The sequence below is a fragment of the Ranitomeya variabilis genome, chromosome 1 (assembly GCF_051348905.1).
Source record: "Ranitomeya variabilis isolate aRanVar5 chromosome 1, aRanVar5.hap1, whole genome shotgun sequence".
NCBI lineage: Eukaryota > Metazoa > Chordata > Amphibia > Anura > Dendrobatidae > Ranitomeya > Ranitomeya variabilis.
Window position 1 is genome coordinate 366,398,040 of NC_135232.1, and position 15,158 is coordinate 366,413,197.

Genomic DNA, 15,158 nt, shown 5'->3' on the forward strand with positions numbered 1-15,158 from the left:
TTGTTTGTTATGTTAGGCCTTTGATAGCCTGTCTGCGGTCCCTACTTTAAATACTCCTCCACTCACCACCAAGCTGCCTGCCCGTCTATCCATGTAACCGCTGTAAAACTGCAATGAGCCTATTGTTTGTTATTTTAGGCCTTTGATAGCCTGTCTGCGGCCCCTACTTGCAATACTCCTCCACTGACCACAATGCTGCCTGGAGTGCCTGCCTGTGTATCCATGTAACCGATGTAAAACTGCCATGACTGCCTACTGTTTGTTATTTTAGGCCTTTGATAGCCTGTCTGCAGCCCCTACTTGCAATACTCCTCCACTGACCACACCAATGCTGCCCGTGTACCCCTGGAACCTATTTAAAAGTTCATAGAGCCTAGTTATATATTTTATTTACTATTAATAAGGCCATGATGGACTACGCTGTACCACGCTACAAGCTAACCAGTCGACACTTCTTTTGCGAGAAAAGCCATCCCAACCCTCCACCAGCATGTAGAAGACCGCATTGTCCATGCACTCTGGCAATCTGTGAGTGCAAAGGTGCACCTGACAACAGACGCATGGACCTGTAGGCATGGCCACGGAAGATTACGTGTCCATTACGGCGCAATGGGTTAATGTGGTGGATGCATGGTCCACAGGGGACAGCCTACTAAGTCTGTCTGCAGTCCCTAATTCAAATTGCCCTCCACTGTCTAAATCGGAGCTTCCACCTTCTGGCTTTCGGCCTATAGTATCAGAAATTAAACTGCATTTGGCCTTCAACTTTGGTTAGGGCCTACTAACGGCTTCTGCCCCTCCCTGGTGTTGCCCTCAACTAAATAAAGCTGAGCTTCAACCTTCTGCTCCAAATTACCATTTTAAAAAATGCAATAGGCTTTTCCGGCCTACTAAAGGTGTCTGCCCCTCCCTGGTGTTGTCCTCAACTGAACAAAGCTGAGCTTCCACATTCTGGCTTTCGTCCTATACTATCAGATATTAAACTGCATTTGGCCTACTAGTGTGGTTAGGCCCTTGAAACAGTGTCTGCTGCTCTTGGGTTTGCTACTCCACTGAACAAAGCAATGCCGCCTGTTTAGTCCTGTTACCAATTTTGAACTGCATGTAGCCTACTTTATTCTTTGGCCCTATATCTGTTTCCTCCTCATCCTGCCCATTGCCCAGCCACTGCTAAATGAGTCTGCTGGTACATTGACCTAGACCACTACATTCCCCTTGTACTCTACACAGCCAGAATCTGACCCTGCTGAAAGTAAGGTTCCCCTTCCCGCATGTTATACCACCTTACACAGGGACAAAGAGGAAGGTGCAGATGAAAGTGCAGGTTCCTTCATCAGGTGGGGGGGCATACTCGTTGGCGACGTCACTGGCACAGGGCCCCTCAGAGTACGCAAAAGTGTCGCTGCTGGTGGGAGGCGCCCCCGCCATGCAAACACACCGCCGTACTTTGAGGGGCCCTGTGCCAGTGGCAATGCGAACGAGTGGGCCCCCCCCTGCTTGCTCAGGATCACAGCACTTGCAACTTTTAAATACTTACCTTTCCCTGCAACACCGCCGTGACGTAGTCCGCATTTCCTGGGCCCACGAAAAACTTGAGCCAGCCCTACTCCCCCCACAACTTTCCCCCAATTCCCTATGCCCAACTATTATTATACAGTTAATTAAGATTGGCAAGCTTCAGAAACAAGAATGGATGTTTTTGGCATTAAAATGGGCACTGTAGGTGTTTTCCTGGCCTCCACTCACTGCCGACTATGCTTCCCCATTGACTTGCATTGGGTTTCGTGTTTCGGTCGATCCCCGACTTTTAGCGATAATCGGCCGACTGCACTCGACTCGACTCTGGACAAAATCGGGTTTCCCAAAACCCTACTCGATCTTAAAAAAATGAAAGTCGCTCAACCCTAGTCATGAGGTTATTCCTCTTCAGATACTCCAGTATAGCATCACTTAGAATGCCCTCCAGGATTTTACCCACAGTAGAGGTTAAGCTTACTGGCCTATAATTTCCGATTTCAATTTTTGTCCCCTTTTTGAATATTGGCACCACATTTCCTATACGCCAGTTCTGTGGTACAGACCCTGTTATTATGGACTCTTTAAAGATTAACCCCTTCATGACCTTGGGATTTTCCATTTTTCCGTGTTCGTTTTTCGCTCCCCTCCTTCCCAGAGCCATAACTTTTTTTATTTTTCCGTCAATTTGGCCATGTGAAGGCTTATTTTTTGCGGGACGAGTTGTACTTTTGAACAACATCATTGGTTTTAGCATGTCGTGTACTAGAAAATGGGAAAAAAATTCCAAGTGCGATGAAATTGCAAAAAAAAGTGCAGTCCCACACTTGTTTTTTGTTTGGCTTTTTTGCTAGGTTCACTAAATGTTAAAACTGACCTGCCATTATGATTCTCCAGGTCAGTACGAGTTCATAGACACCTAACATGACTAGGTTATTTTTTATCTAAGTGGTGAAAAAAACTTAGCTTAAAAAAAAAAAAAAAAAAAAAAAAAAAATTGCGCCATTTTCAGATACTCGTAGTGTCTCCATTTTTCATGACCTGGGGTCGGCAGAGGGCTTATTTTTGTGTGCCGAGCTGGCGTTTTTAATTATACCATTTCGGTGCAGATACGTTCTTTTGATTACCCGTTATTGCATTTTAATGCAATGTCGCGGCGATCAAAAAAACGTAATTCTGGCGTTTCGATTTTTTTTTTACGCCGTTTAGCGATCAGGTTAATGCTTTTTTTTATTGATAGATCGGGCGATTCTGAACACGGCGATACCAAATATGTGTAGGTTTGATTATTATTTTATTGAATTATTTAGAATGGGGCGAAAGGGGGGTGATTTAACCCCTTCATGACCGTGGGATTTTTCGTTTTTCCATTTTCGTTTTTCACTCCCCTCCTTCCCAGAGCCATAACTTTTTTATTTTTCCGTCAATTTGGCCATGTGAGGGCTTATTTTTTGCGGGACGAGTTGTACTTTTGAAGGACACCATTGTTTTTACCATGGCGTGTACTAGAAAACGGGAAAAAAATTCCAAGTGCGGTGAAATTGCAAAAAAAGTGCAATCCCACACTTGTTTTTTGTTTGTTTTTTTTGCTAGGTTCACTAAATGATAAAACTGACCTGCCATTATGATTCTCCAGGACAGTACGAGTTCATAGACACCTCACATGTCTAGGTTATGTTTTACCTAAGTGGTGAAAAAAAATTCCAAACTTTGCAAAAAAAAAATAAATAAAATTGCGCCATTTTCCGATACCCGTAGCGTCTCCATTTTTCGTGATCTGGGGTCGGGTGAGGGCTTATTTTTTGCATGCCGAGCTGGCGTTTTTAATAATAGCATTTCGGTGCAGATACGTTCTTTTGATCGCCCGTTATTGCATTTTAATGCAATGTCGTGGCGACCAAAAAAAAACGTAATTCTGGCGTTTCGATTTTTTTTCTCGTTACGCCATTTTGTGATCAGGTTAATGCTTTTTTTTTATTGATAGATCTGGCGATTCTGAACGCGGTGATACCAAATATGTGTAGATTTGATATTTTTTTTATTGATTTATTTTGATTGGGGCGAAAGGGGGGTGATTTAAACTTTTATATTTTTTTCATTTTTTTCACATTTTTTTTTACTTTTTTTTTTAACTTTTGCCATGCTTCTATAGCCTCCATGGGAGGCTAGAAGCAGGCACAGCCCGATCGGCTCTGCTACATAACAGCGATCATCAGATCGCTGCTATATAGCAGAATTGCAGGTGTGCTGTGAGCGCCGACCACAGGGGGGCGCTCACAGCCACCGGCGATCAGTAACCATAGAAGTCTCAAGGACCTCTATGGTTACCTTCCTGACTCATCGCCGACCCCCGATCATGTGACGGGGGTCGGCGATGCGCTCATTTCCGGCCGCCCGGCCGGATGCGGTAGTTAAATGCCGCTGTCTGCGTTTGACAGCGGCATTTAACTAGTTAATAGCGGCGGGTGATCGCGATTTCACCCGCCGCTATTGCGCGCACATGTCAGCTGTAAAAAACAGCTGACATGTCGCGACTTTGATGTGCGCTCACCGCCGGAGCGCACATCAAAGCAGGGGACCCGACATTGGACGGTATAGTACGTCCGATGTCGGGAAGGGGTTAAACTTTTAAATTTTTTTTATTTTTTTCACATTTTTGTTACTTTTTTTTAACTTTTGCCATGCTTCAATAGCCTCCATGGGAGGATAGAAGCTGGCACAACACGATCGGCTCTGCTACATAGCAGCGATCTGATGTTCGCTGCTATGTAGCAGAAATGCAGGTGTGCTATCAGCGCCGACCACAGGGTGGCGCTCACAGCTGCCGGGGATCAGTAACCATAGAGGTCTCAAGGACCTCTATGGTTACTATTCTGAAGCATCGCCGACCTCCGATCATGTGATGGGGGTCGGCGATGCGCTCATTTCCGGCCACCCGGCCGGAAGCGCCGGTTAAATGCCGCTGTCTGCGTTTGACAGCGGCATTTAACTAGTTAATAGCGGTGGGTGAATCACGATTTCACCCGCACCTATTGCGGGCACATGTCAGCTGTTCAAAACAGCTGACATGTCCCGGCTTTGTTGCAGGCTCACCGTGGAGCCCTGCATCAAAGCAGGGGATCTGACCTCGGACGTACTATCCCGTCCGAGGTCAGAAAGGGGTTAAAAATAATGGTCTATCAATGACTGTACTTAATTCCTGCAGTACTCGGGGGTGTATCCCATCCGGGCCCGGAGATTTGTCAATTTTAGTGACTTTTAGACGCCGCCGTACTTCCTGCTGGGTTAAGCAGGTGACACTTAATGGGGAATTTTTGTTATCACTGATCATATTGTCTGCCATGGGATTTTCTTGTGTAAATACTGATGAAAAAAAGTCATTTAGCATATTGGCTTTTTCCTCATCCTCATCCACCATTTCCCCCAGACTATTTTTAAGGGGGCCAACACTTTCATTTTTTAGTTTCTTACTATTTATGTAGTTAAAGAATATTTTGGGATTATTTTTACTCTCTCTGGCAATGAGTCTCTCTGTCTCAGTTTTTGCTGCCTTGATTTGCTTTTTACAGAATTTATTTAATTTTCTGTATTTATTTAATGCCTCATCATTACCTACTTCCTTTAATTCTCTAAATGCTTTCTTTAGTCACTTATTGCGCCCCTTACAGCTCTATTTAGCCATATTGGTTTCCTCCTATTTCTAGTATGTTTATTCCCATACGGTATATACTGTGCACAGGTCCTATCCAGGATGCTAATAAACGTCTCCCATTTTCTTTGTGTATTTTTATGTCTCAGGATATCGTCCCAGTTAATTGCACCAAGATCATCTCTCATCCGTTGGAAATTTGCCCTCCTGAAGTTTAGTGTCCTTGTCACCCCTCTGCTACACATCTTATTAAAGGATACACGAAAACTTATTATTTTGTGATCACTATTTACCAAGTGACCCCCAACCCTTATATTTGATATGCGGTCTGGCCTGTTTGTTAATATTAGGTCTAGCAGTGCCCCCCTTCTTGTTGGGGCCTGAACCAGATGTGAAAGGTAATTATCTCTCATAGTTGTCAAAAACCGATTACCTTTGCTGGAACTGCAGATTTCTGTTCCCCAATCTATTTCAGGGTAGTTGAAGTCCCCCATAAAAATGACTTCTCCTTGAGTCGCAGCTTCATCTATTTGCTTTACGAGGATATTCTCCATTGCTTCCATTATTTTTGGAATTTATTACTCAACATTTTCATTAAATTCACCTATATTATCACGCCGGATGGGTTTTAAGGACGATTTTACATACAGACACACCCCTCCCCCTTGCTTATCTGTACGGTCATTTCTGAAAAGGCTATAGCCCTGCAAGTTAACAGCCCAGTCATGGCTCTCATCCAGCCATGTTTCAGATATCCCCACCATGTCATAATTATGCTCCAACAACATTAATTCTAATTCTTCCATTTTGTTGGCGAGGCTTCTAGCATTAGTATACATGCACTTGATGTTCCTCTCTGTACCTCTATTCTTTCTTAAATTTTTAACTGTTTTAACCCCACCCCCCATGCCACCGACACCCCCAACTTCCTTATTTGTGCCCAGGTCTCTATCTACCCTATCTTCCCCTCCTATAAATTGAATACCCTCCCCCAATCCCTAGTTTAAACACTCCTCCAACCTTCTAGCCATTTTCTCCCCCAGCACAGCTGCACCTTCCCCATTGAGGTGCAGCCCGTCCCAAGCGTAGAGCCTGTAGCCCACTGAGAAGTCGGCCCAGTTCTGCAGGAACTTATTAACCTCCCTAATCTCCCGTTGCCTCTCTGGCGTGGCACGTGGTACAGGCAGTATTTCGGAAAATACCACGCTGGAGGTCCTTGCTTTCAGCTTGCAGCCTAATTCCCTGAAATCATCTTTAAGGATCTTCCACCTACCTCTAACTTTGTCATTTGTGCCAATGTGCACCATGACCGCTGGGTCCTCACCAGCCCCTCCCAGTAATCTGTCCACCCGATCAGCGATGTGTCGGACTCGAGCGCAGGTAGGCAGCACACCGTCCGACGATCCCTGTCATACCGGCATCTGAATGCTGTCTTCCACTCATCCCCTGGACGAATACGCACCAAATTATAAGCCCCTCGAAGATCCAGTTTAGAGAACACCTTAGCATGGCAGATTCTTTCCAGTAATTCAGGAATCAGAGGCAAAGGGTAACGGTTTCGTACGGTTACCTTATTGAGTTCCCGATAGTCAACACAGGGTCTCAGGGTCCCATCCTTCTTTTTTACAAAAAATATAGGTGCCCCTGCTGGCGAGGAAGAAGGACGTATGAAGCCTTTGGCCAGATTTTCATCAATATACTCCTTTAAGGCTTGAAGCTTAGGTGCCGCCAAAGGGTATACGTTACCAAAAGGAATAGCTGCCCCAGGAAGAAGCTCAATGGGACTGTCATAATGTCTGTGTGGAGGAAGCTGATCTGTATTCTTCTTGTCACAGATGTCAGAGAACTCTTTATATGCTGGAGGTAAAGAAAATACCTGTACATGTGGTTCCGTAGCCGTGGACTCAGGGACAGCTTCTGTTAATGCTGAGTTGCTCCTTGTTGGAAAGATAATCTCCTTGGTCTCCCAGTTGATAATTGGGTTCTGAGAACGCAACCAAGGAATGCCTAAAATCACAGGAAAATGAGAAGAAATTAGCAAGAAAGAAAGTTGCTCCTGACGATTAGGCTCTAACAAAATTTCAAGGGGTACAGTCTCCTGATACACAGGCCCAGAGATTAAAGGTGACCCATCCACTGTTTCCATGGTAATTGGAGAGGCTCTTTCTGAATTTCAATACCATGTTCCTTGGCAAATGCGATATCCATGAAATTGCCACCTGCACCAGAGTCAATCATAGCTGCACTGGAAATCCACTGTCCTGAACACAGGATCTTAATAGGGAAAGAACTGTGAGAGTTCTTTTCCTTAAGCTCCTTGGGGGGTGAAGTTGTAGCGCCCCCACTGCCGCAGGGCCGAGGGGTACCCGGTACCGGGCCTCTGAGTCTCTGCTCTGGGGTTGTCACGGTGGCTAGACCCGGTCCGTGACCCTGCTGAGGGGCGTACAGTGATAGATGTAGATAGTGGTGGTGGTGCGGTGCAGTAAATAACGAGGACACCAGGTTGCAGTCTCTTTACCTCTTTACTGAAGGTCTCTGGGTCCTCAGTCCGGAATACGGTTCACCAGGCTGCGCAAGTCCGGCCGGTCCGATAGCACCTCCAGAGTTCTCCTTGCAGGTGGAAATCTGTGCCTTCCTGCTAGCGCTATGTGTTGTGGTCCTCCCCTGCTGTGCTTACGGGATAGTCCCCACAACTGTTGTGTCTGTTTCTCGTGTTCCCTCACAACAACTCGATTAGATGATGTTCTGCTAATCCTCCGTCCCTCCCGGTGTTATGGTTGGGACGCACCCGTATGACGGGTAGGCTCGGAGCTCTTCCGGGACCCTAGAGTCGCCCCTCTCCACAGGTTGCCCCCCTAGTCTGCATAGGTGATTTAGGTTAGACAGCCCGCCTGTGACTGACTGTCCTGCCGTTGGTTTGAAGTATTGCTTGGAGCTAGATATATGAATACTTCCTCGGCGTTCCGGCCGCCGGTTGTGCGCCTCAGTAGGATGTTGCCTCGATCTTACAGCACGACTCCTACCGGTAATCTCCTTCTTGCTTTGATCTCGTTTCTCACTCAGCACAATATATCTCGCTTCTGATCCTTTCTTAGGGCACCGCCGCTATGCTGAGCAGGCACGGTCCCGTGACGTTCTTGTAGCCAGGCCTCTGTCAGGGTCCCAAACCTGACAGGGACCCTACCGAATCTTCCCCACAACACCCTCTGCCACAAGGTGTTGCCTGGTTCCAACCCAGTCAGCTTTCTCTACTAACTTCCTGCCTGACCCCCAGTTTACCCACACGGTGAGGAGTGGCCTAATAAATAGCACCCTTTGCTCCCCCTGGAGGCCCGACTATGAAATGTATTGGTGTATGTGATACCTGGTCAGATGAACTCCTTCAGTGCCATCAGACGTACCATAGCCCCCCTTAGCGGCGGAGCCATAGTACTGCAACGACCAGGACTCTGGGGCGCTGCAAAGTCATAGAAAGTGAATGGAATACAGTGTTTAAAGGCAGGCTACATTCAGAGATGTCAGATTCATCATCACAGTTGTCATACTCCCCTACTGCTGCTAGCACCTTGTTAGGCCGTCTAGGACACTTAGGACAATTGATCAAGAAGTGGTCAGACTGGCCGCAGTAGAAACATAGACTTTCACGAAGGCGATGCTCCTGGCGCTCATTGATCTCGCGCCTCTGAACGGTATCAATTTGCATGGGCACATCCTCCACCTCCCGAGATGTTTTACCTGCAGGCTCTTTGGAAGGAAGGGAAAAGTTAGAAATACGGTTATATGCAGCAAACTTCTTCTGCCTACGCTCAGTAAGGCGAATGTCAATGAGCACACAATGCTGTATAAATGTCTCTAGCTCTTGTGGTGACTCAGAGTGAGCTAGTTCATCTTTTACAATACTAGACAGACCCCTTTTAAAAATAGGCAATTGTGCATAACTGTCCCAATTGGTATCTACGGCTAATCTCCTGAATTCAGTAGCATACTCAAAAACAGAACGTTTTGCTTGGCGTAAAGACAATAAAGCAGATTCAGCGGTTGCATGGCGATTAGGATCATCAAACATTAATGCCATAGCGGCCAAGAAATCATCCAAGTTATTTAACCGTGGGTCACGAGACTCTATCATCGGATTCGCCCAAGCGAGCGCTCGTGCGGTCAGCAGCATTATTACACACAATACTTTGGATCTATCATTAGGAAAATGGTCACCATGCACATCAAAATATAGCATACATTGATTCACAAAGCCATGAAATTTATCGCGATCACCATTAAATCTGAATGGGGGCAATTTAGGTGGGCTAGCTGGTGGCCGTTGCCCAGAGGGAAAAGTCGCTTGTGCAGCTATTTGCGTGCTTATGTCCTGAAAAGCCTGTCCATACTGAGACTCTATGCCAGCAAGTTTGTTTTCCTGGGCTGCCATGCGGTTGCTCAAGTCCTGCAAAGTCTGTCCAAACACTTGTTGATTGTGTTGAAAGCTTCCAAACTTCTTTTGCAGACCTTCCACATCTTTCTGCAGTGATCTAATTATGGAAAACACCTGCTCTAATCTGCTTTCTGCAGTCATTGTTCCAGCAGTTTCCTTTTTTTTTAGGCTAGAGTATCCTGTAATAATTATAGGGGATAACTCAGGAGACTCTTCGCGTGGAACAAGACAACTACAGGACACAGTTTTATAAGTGGTAAAGTCTATATTATCACATGGTGATTCAAACAGGTGCAGAGAGAAACTCAAGTCCACAACACTTGGAGTAAATATTAAATGCAGCTTAGCAGTCCATAGGAAACTTCAGAGGAAAATGCAATCACGCAGAAAGTCTATGAAGCACAATTATTCTTGAGGATACTTGACACAAATAAGTCCTTGCTTAGTCCAAAACACAGATAGATATGCTTATAAGGTAGTTCAAATAATATCTTAGCTCAACCAGGGAGGCCTGGGTAACAGTCTCAGGTTCTTGCAGAGCAGCAACAGCTTACATGTCCAGCAAATGCAGATGGAAGTAAACACGAGCAGCAGATGAAGGAGGATTACTGGAACTGGTATATGCAGCAGGAACTCAGAGCAGAGTAGCAGGATAACCCCACAGGTTCACAGGAGCAGGTATATAGCCAGGGAGTCACCAGAGGTCAGGAGCTGGATGCAAGGCAGAATACTCTAGGACAGACTGAAGGCTGGGGTGGAGTTTTATAGCAGGAAGACACAGTTCACGTGAGACCAAAGACGCCATCTTGGAAAAGGGCAGTAATGCACAAAAGGTAATAAAAAATGTTCAGAGTCCTGACACAGAGCTCGGAAGGGAAGGAGCGCCGTTTTGGAATGCAGACTTTGATAGAATGGTCTGCGGGCATCATGTTGCGTTTGCAGAGCCCCTGATGTGCCTAAACAATAGAAACCCCCGACAAGTGACCCCATTTTGGAAACCAAACCCCCCAAGCAGCTTATCCAGATGTGTGGTGAGCACTATAAACCCCCAAGTGCTTCACAGAAGTTTATAACGTAGAGCCATGAAAATAAAAAATCATTTTTTTCCACAAAATTATTATTGTTTTTAAGCCCACAATTTTTTATTTTTCCAAGGGTAACAAGAGAAATTAGACCCCAAAAATTGTTTTCCAATACGTCCCGAGTACGCTGATACCCCATATGTGGGGGACCACTGTTTGGACACACGTCGGGGCTCGGAAGGGAAGTAGTGATGTTTGGGAATGCAGACTTTGATGGAATGGTCTCTGGGCATCATGTTGCATTTGCAGAGCCCTTGATGTACCTAAAAAGTAGAAATTCCCCACAAGTGACCCCATTTTGGAAACCAGACCTGTTATGATCTGGTGGCCTAAGAGCTAAATTTCTGGCAATATGATTCTGCCACTTCTTGACCCTGACACAGGGCCAACAAGATCTTCTCAGCATGATCCACTGAATTAGGTTCATCATACAATAACCCAAGCGCCTGGAAAAAGGTGTCTACATTAAGCAAAGCCGGATTCCCAGGTTCCAGGGCAAATGCTCAATCCTGGGGTCACCACGCAGCAGAGATATAACAATTTTAACCTGCTGGATGGGATCACCAGAGGAACGGGGTTTCAGAGCAAAAAACAGTTTACAGTTATTTTTAAAGCTTAAAAATTTAGACCTGTCCCCAAAAAACAAATCAGGAATTGGATTTCTAGGCTCTAAAACCGGAGTCTGAACGATATAATCGGAAATACCCTGTACTCTAGCAGCAAGTTGATCCACACTAGAAGCCAATCCCTGAACATCCATGCCAGCGCCAAACTCCTGAGCCACCCAGAGGTAAAGAGGGAAAAAAACACAACAGACTACAGAAAAAAAATGGCTCAGCACTTTCCTTCCCTTCGTCTGAGATGCGGTTAACTCATTGTTGGCCAGTTGTACTGTTATGATCTGGTGGCCTAAGAGCAGCATGAGACGTACTCTGGAGAAGGTGGTACCTGTACTGACCGCAGACCCTGAACTTAACACCGCAACTAGAAGTAGCCGTGGAATGTACCTTTCACTCCCTAGACATCTCGACACAGCCGGAGGACTAATTACCCCTAGAGATAGAAAAGGGAAAACTATCTTGCCTCAGAGAAAATCCCCAAAGGATAGACAGCCCCCCACAAATATTGACTGTGAGAGGAGAGAGAAAAAACATACACAGACTGAAATCAGAATTTAGCAAAGGAGGCCACTTCTAGCTAAATAGAAAGGATAGGACAGTGTACTATGCGGTCAGTATTAAAACACTAGAAAATATCCACCACAGAAAATACAACATTTCCACATCTAACTAAAGATATGGAGGGTATATCTGCATCTCCAGAGATACCAGCTTGGCTAAACAAATCCTTATACAGACCAAGCTGGACAAGACAAAAACATGGAAAAGAACTGAACAATAAGGCCCACAGCATGTGGACAGCAAAAATCAAGGCCAGAACTTATCTTTGTTGAAATGAACAGCAAAGCAGGAGAGACCAGGCAGGGATGTGAATCCTCCAGGAACAATAGTCAAATGGCACTGACTAAAGGGTAGAGCAAGACTAAATAGCCCAGTCAGAATTGCAAAAAGTGGACACACCTGATGAATGCTGCGATCCAGAGACAGCAGCGCTACCACTTATAACCACCGGAGGGAGCCCAAGAACAGAATTCACAACACAGACCTCCCCCAAGGAGCTTATCTAGATGCGTGGTGAGCACTTTGAACACCCAAGTGCTTCACAGAAGTTTATAAGGCAGAGCTGTGAAAATAAAAAATCATTTTTTTTCCACAAAAAAGATTTTTTAGCTTCCAATTTCTATTTTCCCAAGGGTAAAGGGAGTAATTGGACTCTAAGATTTGTTGTCCAATTTGTCCTGAGTACGCTGATACCCCATATGTAGGGGTAAACCACTTTTTGGGCGCACTGCAGAGTTCAGAAGGGAGGGGCACCATTTGACTTTTTGAACTAAAAATTGGCTGGAATCAATGGTGGCGCCATGTCACGTTTGGAGACCCCTTGATGTACCTAAACAGTGGAACTCTAACCCTAACCCTGATCCCAACCCTAACCATAACCCTAATCACAATCCTAACCCCAACACACCTCTAACCCTAATCACAACCCTAACAATAACCCTAATCACAACCCTAACCCCATCCCTAATCCCAACACACCCCTAACCCTAATCCCAACCCTAACCATAACCCTAACCACAAAACTAACCCTAATCCAAACCCTAATCCCAACCCTAACCCTAATCCCAACCCTAATCCTAACCCTAATCCCAACTCTAAGCCTAACCCTAATTTTAGCCCCAACCCTAACCCTAACTTTAGCCTAACTCTAACTCTAATGGGAAAATACATTTTCTTTATTTTATTGTTTTTCCCTAACTAAGGGGGTGATAAAGGGGGCGTTATTTACTATATTTTTTTATTTTAATCACTGTTATAGGGTCTATCACAGTGACCATAATGAACCAATAGGAAAAATCTTCCTATTGTTGCAGGGTGCCAGCCAGCAGATCTCGGCGCTCACCATTTTCTTGCTGGAAAAAGATGCCAGCGGTCGTGGGGGGAAGCAGGAGGATGCAGGGACATCGGGAGACACTGGTAAGTATCAAGGGGCAATCGGAGACCCCATTTCTCTGTTCTCTGATGTGCGATCACATCAGAGGACAGAGAAATCAAATGGCAAATTGTATTTGTTTGTTTTTTTGCAGTCATCGTTATACGGCGATCGCAACCCAAGGGTCGGTAAAAACCGACCCAAATCATGTTCTCTGGGATCTCGGCTACCCCCGGCAGCCGAGACCCCGGAGAAAATCCGACTCTGGGGGCGCTATACACTTTTTCCACAGCGCCGTTAATTAACAGAGCTGTGGTTTAAGTACCTTTAACTACCGCCGTTAAAAGACTTATTGGCAGTCGTTAAGGGGTTAAGACACTTCTCCCCCATTAGGAGGTGCCTGCTCAACATCATAGACTTTAGTGTCTAGCTTGTCTGTAAGCTGCTAAGCCCTTTGTTAGGTCCACGCTTTGCCAGAACCTTTTTCCCTGGCCAGGCCTGAACCTGTACCTGTGTCTGAATTAGGACCTGATTCTTATCCTGTTTGTAGTCTGTATTATTCCCTGTATCTGCTGTGTCAGCATCAGCACCTGTTTCCACTCCAGCTGTATCTGATTCAGTTCATTCCTCCAAAACTGTTGTTTGAATTAGTTCCTACCCTATACCTGCTGTATCAGCTTTCTTTCCTAATCTGTTGTGTCTGACTCTGTACCTTTCTTTAATCCTCCTGTGTCTAAACCAGTACCTAGCGCTAATCTGCTGTGTCTGAACCAGTATGTTATTTGCAGCTGATTATTCATTTTTGCATCTTTGCTCAGAACTTTGGGATTTCCCTTAGGGGGTTGGGCAATTTAGCACCCCTGGTCTCTTCAATGCATGATCCAGTTTTAATATATGATTATTGCCAGTATCTTTAATGCTATACCTCAAATTATTTAATTGGGTGCATTTAGTTTTTGTCCGGCGGCTAGTCCCTACTGTGGGAATGTATGTTACTGTTGTCGTTTTTTAAATGTTTTTAAATGATATAATATTTTGGTGTTTGTGGTGTTTAATAAACTTTATTATTGTATACATTTTGGTGGTCCCGGCTATATAGCATGTCTTCTTTTTCTTTTGGTTCACTGTTACTGCTGTGATATGCTCTTGGTAGATCCCAACAATTTAGTAGATGGTGCCCTCCGCTTTTTTTGTGTTCCCATGCAATATTCACCTGTCCCCTTTCCACCGCCAGGCTCTGTCTTCCACGTCCTTTGGCTGTGACGTTCAGGTCAGAGGGAGCGATGACGTGGTTAGTGCGTGCCCTCTGCCTGAACGGTCACTGTAGAGAGCCACAGACACAGCGGTGCACGGCGGTGGAACGGGGACAGATGAATATTGCAAGTGCCGGAGTCCTGAGCCAGTTGCGACTCCCGCACCTGGCCCCCATAGCGTGCCGGTGTCTCCACCTGCTCAGGACACTGGCACCAGACCCCCAGCGATGAGAGGTAAGTATGGGGCATATTATACTATTGAGCATCTTATGGGGCCAATAACCTTTTTGGAGCATTATATGGGGCATAATATTCTATGGTGCATCTTATGGGGCCATCATTAACCTTTTATGCAGCATTATATGGGGCATATTTTGATATGGAGTATCTTATGGGGCCCATCATGAACTTTTTGGCGCATTATATGGGGTGTATTTTGTATGGAGCATTTTATGGGGATCATCTTGAACTTTATGGAGCATTATATGGGGCATATTTTGCATGGAGCATTTTTTTGGAGCCCACCATGAACTGTATGAAGCATTATATGGGGCTCCTGATTCAATATGGATATTCAAAAACACTTAACCTACTGATGTTTAAATTTTACCTTTATTGGTATTTATTTTTATTTTTGAAATTTACCGGTAGCTGCTGCATTTCCCACCCTAGGCTTA